General features: G+C 31.5%; 1 pseudogene; it reads right to left on the bottom strand.

The window, feature by feature from the left end:
• Positions 1-563: 563 nt before the first annotated feature.
• Positions 564-2,405, bottom strand: LOC18052637 (annotated as a pseudogene).
• Positions 2,406-8,107: the final 5,702 nt, after the last annotated feature.

Here is an 8,107-nt window from a genome sequence, read left to right on the forward strand (position 1 = left end):
TATAAGCCTAGAAATAAGGAGGTTGTAGGGTGTAACCATCGTTGCCCACTTCTCTTGGTGTGTAACCACCATTGTCCACTCTCTATTTTCCTATATCTTTGGCCATCTGTTCCAAGGTCATGTCTCCCACTGATGCTTGTTGTTAGGCACATTTTATAGCCCTTGGCTTAGTTTCGTGCCTCCTCGCTCGCTGTCCAAAACTCGGCCAGCACGTATGCCTCGCGCTGCAGTGCCCCATGCTCACGCGCCTCAATGCCACACTCGCGCGCTCATGCATCCCACATGCTTGCATCTAGTGCCTAGCGCTTGCACGCCCATATGCGCCACATGCTTGCGAGATGTTACGCGCGCCACCCACATTCGCTCTTGCACCCGCTGTTGTTGTGCGCCCCCGCACTTATCCCACAACGAACAGTCATTGCCACGCCCCACCCCACGCGTCTGACTTGCCTTGCTTTCATGCTCACCACAAGCACGCCCATCTTGCTGCTAAAACTTGGAACTAGGCCACAAGCCAAGCCTCGACTCTTGGGTCATTCGGCCTAAGGTGGTACAATAGGCCTTTATAATTGATATAACGCTGGCATGCTGATGATTTTGCAGTGGTGGAATCCTTCTTGTTCTAATAATTTCATCCACTCTTATTCAGTCTTTTCCTTCCCACCAGTGGTGTGAGTAAACATAAGTAGATCAAACACCAAACCCATGTCACCAAATATGTTATTATCATCTTCTTGTACAAAGATTACAACGAAAACAAACTTTTCATTTTTATCTGAAATTGCTTTTCGGTAGCTTTTCAGAATCTTAACACATGCTTCGTCATTCCAATCATGCAGTATCCACTGTATATGCATATTAAATTAGAATTAGACCCTTACACACAATTTTAGGGTCAAAAGGCATGTTGAGTGCTTTATAAAAAGAAGCATTTGGTAGATGCTTTATAGGAAAGTGACTTTTTTTTCCCTTCCACGTTTACGTTGAATCAAGGATCACGATTCTATATTAATTTGTTGATGTAATGAGCCAATAACTCAAGTATTAGTTGGTAGTTAATAAAAAAAAAGAAATTAAATTTTATCCATACACTACCACTAAAAGATATATAATGAGAGATATTTTAAAGCTCAATAGAAATAAGACCAAAAGAGAACCCTATCCTGTTAAATCAAACTGTTACCTTCATAAAAACTGCATCGACATTAGGAATGGGATCAAACATGTCACCTCCAACATGGATGACTCCTTCACACATAGGTGTAGTGGCCACGACATGTGGCAAATCAAAGTTTATAACTTTGATGTGTGGATACGATTTCACTATCTTAGCAAGAGCTCCAGTAGTGCCACCACCCACGTCGACTAGTGACCGTATGCTGTCAAACCCATCTTTATAGTGTGACACTGTTGCTTTCATCACAATCTTTGCAGTGCATTCAATGGCCTCATTGAACAAGTTGTTGAATTGAGGGTTTTGTGAAGCAAAATCTCAAATTTTACAGCCATGAGCCTTTTTGAATGCAATTCCACGTTCTTTGACACATTGGCTAAGGTAATGCCACAGTTCCAGAATCATTGGAGCAACACTTAGTTCTGAGTTATGTAACAACCATTTTGATATGTGGGTCATTTTGTACAGAGTCTCATCATCGTCGTTTGATGAATGATGTACGGCAAAAATTCCTTTGCGAACAAGCATTCTCATAAGGCGTGCAAGGTAGGGAATGTCCAAACAAGATGTGTCAATTCCTGACATAAATAAAAGTAAAAATAAATCAATTAATACATAGTACTTAAGAGGCCAAATAAATTGAACTATTGCTTTTTGTCCAACAGAAGAGAGAGAGTCAATACTTAGAGCATCACCAAAAGGCTCTTCAAATAAGATTTTATTATTTATTTAAAGAGCCATATCAATATTTAAGGCTCCAAAAGACACTCCAATTAAGATTCTTCAAACAAGAGATGATTCTCTCTCTTTAAATTTGGAGAGTTGATTTCTCCCTCTTCAATTTGTATTTTATTATTTTTATTAGAGAAAGAGAGAGAAGTGCTTTAATTGCTATTGACTTTTTCCTTAAAAAAATAATTATTTAATTAAAATAATATTAATTTATTTCTATTTGAAGAGTCTTTTTGAGAATAATATATTTTTTCACTCTTTTATTTGCCACATATGTAAGTAAATAGATATTTGAAGAGTAAAATTAATAGAGCATTTTGAAGATACTCTTAGAGGCTAACTGGGGCAAAGTGATTGGGCTTCTATGTGAGTGCATAATATCAGCTAAGCGAAGCCCCAGGGCAAACTTCAAAGCCATAGAGTCTGTAAAGGCGAACATGAATTGCCAAACTTTAGGTTGCACGCTTCGTAATTCCTCGTGAACTTCCATTGATCCCATTCTATCTCTCTCTTTCTTCAATCTCGAGTTTGTTGTGAACATATATTAAAACGATCGATATTTATAGCCAAAGCTTATACTAAGTTGACATTTTTACAATATTGTAATGATGTTACTGGCCCGTCACAATAAGTGATAGCATGTGCCAACAATATGATAAAATCATATCATTTCTATTATGCTTGTTTGTATGTTAATTTTTTTTATGAGCATAAATAGAAATTTTATTTATAAAACGATAAACTTTAATTTACTTTTTATATAGAAAGATAGTTTTTAATGTACTCATAAAAATGTGAAAAATATTATTTTATTCTTATCCACATTTATTGTTAAATAGAAAAAAAAAATCAATAGGCCCCTATCATCAAGGTATGTATAAGTTCATCTTTTGATATCAAGTTTGATATATTTTTTTAACAATAAATGTGGATAAGAATAAATTAATATTTTCATATTTTTATGAATAAATTAAAGAGTGATACTATTGGCACCCCTCAATAGTTCTTATAAAACTCCACTACTATGTATTTTACACATTTAACCTTGATTGAAATTACAAGAACTCTAATTCAAATAAAAAAGAAATTATAAGAACTCTTTACACCCCTATATTATTAAGAAGCGAATTGCTTAAAAAAAATGAATTGAGCCATAAAATAACAAACCTAAGCAAAAGAGGCATATATATATTTTTCCAAACCTAAGCAAAAGAGGCATAAATATATTTTTCCCTTAACACGTAGAACTAGCAATCAAAGGGGTATTTAATACTTTCACGAAGGAAGAGTGGAGGTTTATTAGTCATGGTGACTTATTCTTTAAATTTCGTTTACCGGTCATGGAAAATGTTGTTTATTGAGTGCTATATCATCCGAATGTCACTACTGGTCATGAGAGTTTTTGAAAAAAATTATTTTAGGGTTCAATGAGAAAGAAGATGGGGCTATTTGAAGAATTAAAATGAGTGTTATTAGTAAAATAGTAATTTTAATACTTTAATTAATGGGTGCATTCAGAAATGGGGTTTTCTGAGATTATTAGAGGGGTGTTAATAGCTCCACTCTAAATTAAAAATTATCATCCTATCTGAAAAGTAAATTAAATTTTATCCTTTTATAAATAAAATTTCGGTTTATGCTCATAAAAAAAAAAAGCATAATAGAGATGATACGATTTCATCATAGTGTTGGCACATGTTATCACTTATTGCGACATGCCAAAAACAACATTACAATACAAAACTATCAACTTAGCGCAAGTTGACCTTTTATAAAATTACATTATTGCTAATTATTATTCTAACTAAGGAATAAATTAAGGCTATAATTACTCTGGAGCTGCTATATGGTAAAGTACGGATGACTTCCACATGCGTAAAGTGATAAATAGTGAAAAACTCATTATAATTTTGATCGTGTGATTATGAAAGACTGCTCTAATTTAGAGCTATTCCAACATAAAAAAACTAATATATTAAAATTTATCTGTTATAAAATTACATATCTCTATCATTAATATTTTATACTTTTCGGCAACACTTTCCAAAACTTTTGACAAGAGCCTCAATTCATGTTTTCCAAGAGTGGAAAAACTTATTCATATGTTGGTTGTTATTAGGTAAACATCAAATATTTATAATTATGAAAGTAACAAACATTTTTAAACTATCAAAGGAGAAGGAAAGCTTGGTGAGTTTATGTATGCAAGATTCGAGAAGATCTTCAAATCAATTTTCCAATAAAGGTAAAAACTAAGGAGACAAATAATAGAGGCAACATTTTTTCTTGGGAAATTATCATTCATATACCTTATAGATGCTTTGTTATCAAAAATACTACAACACTTTGATGGTGTATCAATCGTCCACCCTAAGTTGACAAAATGTATCTGCCGTCCACCAAACTGTTACTTGCCATTTAAATAGGATAACGCCAGAGGGGTATTTTGGTCTTTTCATATGATGCAAGTGATAATTTAAGGGTATACAAGTGATAATAAAAGAATTTAAGGGTATACAAGTGATAATTTTCAAGGGTAAAATCATCAATTCACTATTATTCTGTCAACTTTCAAACGGTAGCTAACGGTTTGGTGGTCGGCAGATAGCTTTTGTCAATTTAGGGTGGACGATTGATAAATCCTCAAGTATTGTAGTATTTTTTATAACAGAGCATCTATAGGGTATACGAATGATAATATCCCTTTTTTCTTTGATTAATTAATCAATACTTATATTAATTTTAAAATTTTAATGTCACGATTATAAGTTTAATCATGACAGAATATACAATGTCGAGAAAATAAAATAATTTTTGGTAATAAAACTAGGATAAGTCAGATAAGTCAAATCTCTTAAATAAATAATTGAATAATACAACGAGTTATAGTTTAATTATATGCATTTAGTTCATACTATTTGAATCAATTATCCAGTTAATTCTTCTATTTTAAAAATTTAACCAAAACACTTATTTTGTTACCTTTATAACTATTGGATTTAACTTTTTAGGGGTAAAATAATACTTATGTTTAATATAATCTAAAATTCAAAGGAAAAAAAGCCACTCACACCCCCAAGATTTGCTTTAATGGTCACACTGACCCTCTTAGTTTCATAAATGGTCACATAAAACCCCTTAATTTAATAAATAACTATTATATCTTTTGATTATAACAACCCAAATAAATATAAATATAGTAATAAGAAAAATAATAAATAAATATCATATAATACAAATAAAATATTACAATATGTATAATTAAAAAAATAAAGTATATAATGAAAATTATTTTTAATAGTAGGTTATTATTAGTCTGTCCCAATGGATTTTATTAATGCTAAAATCTATTAATCCAAAACTTGACTTTAAGATTTATACTAATATGGACATAATTAAAAATGATATTGTAAATAAAATAATATAAATTTTAAAAATTACTGTGAATGTTAGGTATAATTATTTTAATATTATTAATATGTCAAATATATTTTATTATTAATAAAAGAATAAGACATAATAATAATGTTAAATAACTTTTCTAATATTCAAAATATTTTATAAATTTTATCTCATATTATATTATATTAGATTATTTTATTTTAAGTTCAGTTTTATTTATTATATAAGTTTAGTTAAAGTCGATTATTCGGCTGTTGTAATCAATGGTATAATAAATTTGACATACAAATCTAAAAAATAGATGATTAAGCAAATTTCATTAGAAATAAATTTATAACAAGAAGTTCTTAAATATTTTTTTAAAATATAAGAACTAATTGAATATTAGCTCATATTGTAAGGATTAAAGAAACATTTATCCCTATAATAAATTTCAAGTTTTTCCAATCAAAATATAAATTAAACAATTATTTGTTTTGCACCAAACAAATTATTTATAGTTTTTGACCATCTAAATCTTGAGCCAACCAAATGGTCAATTTATTATAGGCAAGTCTGTTGGGATTATATGCTCTTTTAAAGTATATTAATTTATTTTCTGATTAATAAAATATTTGAGATACTTTCAATTGCATAAATATATATTGAAAAAGATCTGTTTAATCATATTATATGTATTTATGTGATCATTATATGGATTCACAGAAGACATAAATACAAGTTATCTTATGATTAAATAAATTTAGTTCGCAGTTGATAAATAGAGTTGGGTGCTATATTTATGTTTAGACTGTAGTAAATTCTTTGAGTGATTTGTCTTAATCATGTACGAATTTACTGATGTAGTTTGACTACATTGAGTTGGATCACATATGAGATTTAATTAACCTTAAAATGATTGTCAGACTTATTAAATCTCATAGGCATTGATTTTATTGTAATCTTAATCTTGAGTTAGTTATAATTTCATGATTGTAATTGTTATTCCATTTGAGTTACCAATGGGCACGACACACTTGTAGTTAAGATTACCCGGTATCTTGGTAGGAGCAATTGTGAGTATTGGAGTTATAAATTAACAATATAGAATTTGTACAAAACATCTCTTGATGGGTTTTCGACACTTGATCATAGAATTCTCTGGCCAGACTGTGTCAATATATTTAGTATGTTGAAAATGATCATTAGAGAAAACCAATAAGTATCAAGGAATAAGATGTTATTAAATTGATTGGACGGTTGAGATATCGATTTAATTAACGATGTGGTACAAAAGATTATACAGTAAAGAAATCAATGTTGCTTGGGACGAATTATTATTCGAGCATATAATTATGGAGGTCAGTTCCAATCTTTTAGTGGAGTAGATTTGGAATTAAATAATTGGGCTAGTGTAATTACAAGCCTAATTATTGTAGCCACTATTGTATGTTCCCAAATGATCCCCGGGTTAGCTCATTGAATTGACTGCACCACTACTGGATTAATAAACAAGATAACTAGTTATTTGGGTCAAAAGGCTAAATATATTATTTAGTCGGAGGCTCCATTAATATACTTGAGTGTAAGGGACCTTGTGTTATTTTACAAGGTGGGCCCCTAAAACCCAAGAACAAGTGACATGACTTTTGTTTTAATTGTTTTTTAATTTAAATCAAAAGGGATTTAATAGAATTAATAAATAAATAAATATGGAGCATAGGGTTTCCACTAGATAGAAATATAAAAGGGTTTATTTTCTCCCAAAAAAAATAGAGCAACCACTTTATACGGACCAGAGAAAAAAAAATTTCTCTCTATTGTTAAGAGAAACATTTTCTCATGCTAGTTGCTTTAGTGGTGATAAAGGCACCCACACGTCAAGTGCAGATCAAATTTGAGTCATAGCCTGGAAGATTATTTGGTGGTGGATCGTGATCTACATGAATGGTGGTGACAGATCGTGATCTAACAGGAGTGGTGGTGACGGATCGTGATCTAAGAGCCTAAATCACATCAGCGGAAAAAGCCAAATCGAATTTTCAAGATACGATTTCTATATTACAAATTTTTATATATTGTATGAGAGTGATCCTAAAAGTTTTTATAAAATTTTAAAACTAATTTTCTTCAACAATTGGTATCAGAGACATCTCATATTAATATATAAGAATTTCTTATGAAATCAATCTTGATATTTATGTATTAGAGTGGCATAGATTATTCAGATATATATTATTTGTTTCACATATGAATAAAGTATGTTTTTAGTTTGTCTTAATTCATGGTTAGATTTTCTGCTGTATTTTTTCTTTGGATCTGTAACAAGAGGGGTGATTTTTTATCACTATATTTCCCTCTTGATTTATTTTACTGTTATAAAATTTTTGTAAGCCGCCTAGGAAATTTGTAAATCGCTGGAGAATTATCACGCGACAACAGATCAGCGAATGAAGGCTGGAAATTTTAGCGGCAACCTGCGGTACCCGCAGTGGCCAGCAGCACGGGGCCAGCAGTACACACTGCCAGCAAGCGCGCACTGCACATGCAGCGGCCAGCAGCTGCAGTGCGTGACCAACAGCGCTACCAGCAACTCGAGCGTGTGCGAGGGCTTGAAACTTGCAGCCGGCAAAGCAGCGGCTATCAAATCGGCATCGGAGATGGGTGAACAGTTGCTGTCCTTTGTGGTGATGGCGGCTGGGGAGAGAAAAAGATGGATTTAGGGTTTCAATACTTTTTATCATTAAAGTCCCTAAAGTTCCATATTTTTTCTCTTTGGGCTCATAAGTTTCAATTTTTTGTATTTAAGTTCAAAAATAG

The sequence above is a fragment of the Citrus clementina genome, unplaced genomic scaffold (genome assembly GCF_000493195.1).
Source record: "Citrus clementina cultivar Clemenules unplaced genomic scaffold, Citrus_clementina_v1.0 scaffold_2, whole genome shotgun sequence".
Taxonomy (NCBI): domain Eukaryota; kingdom Viridiplantae; phylum Streptophyta; class Magnoliopsida; order Sapindales; family Rutaceae; genus Citrus; species Citrus x clementina.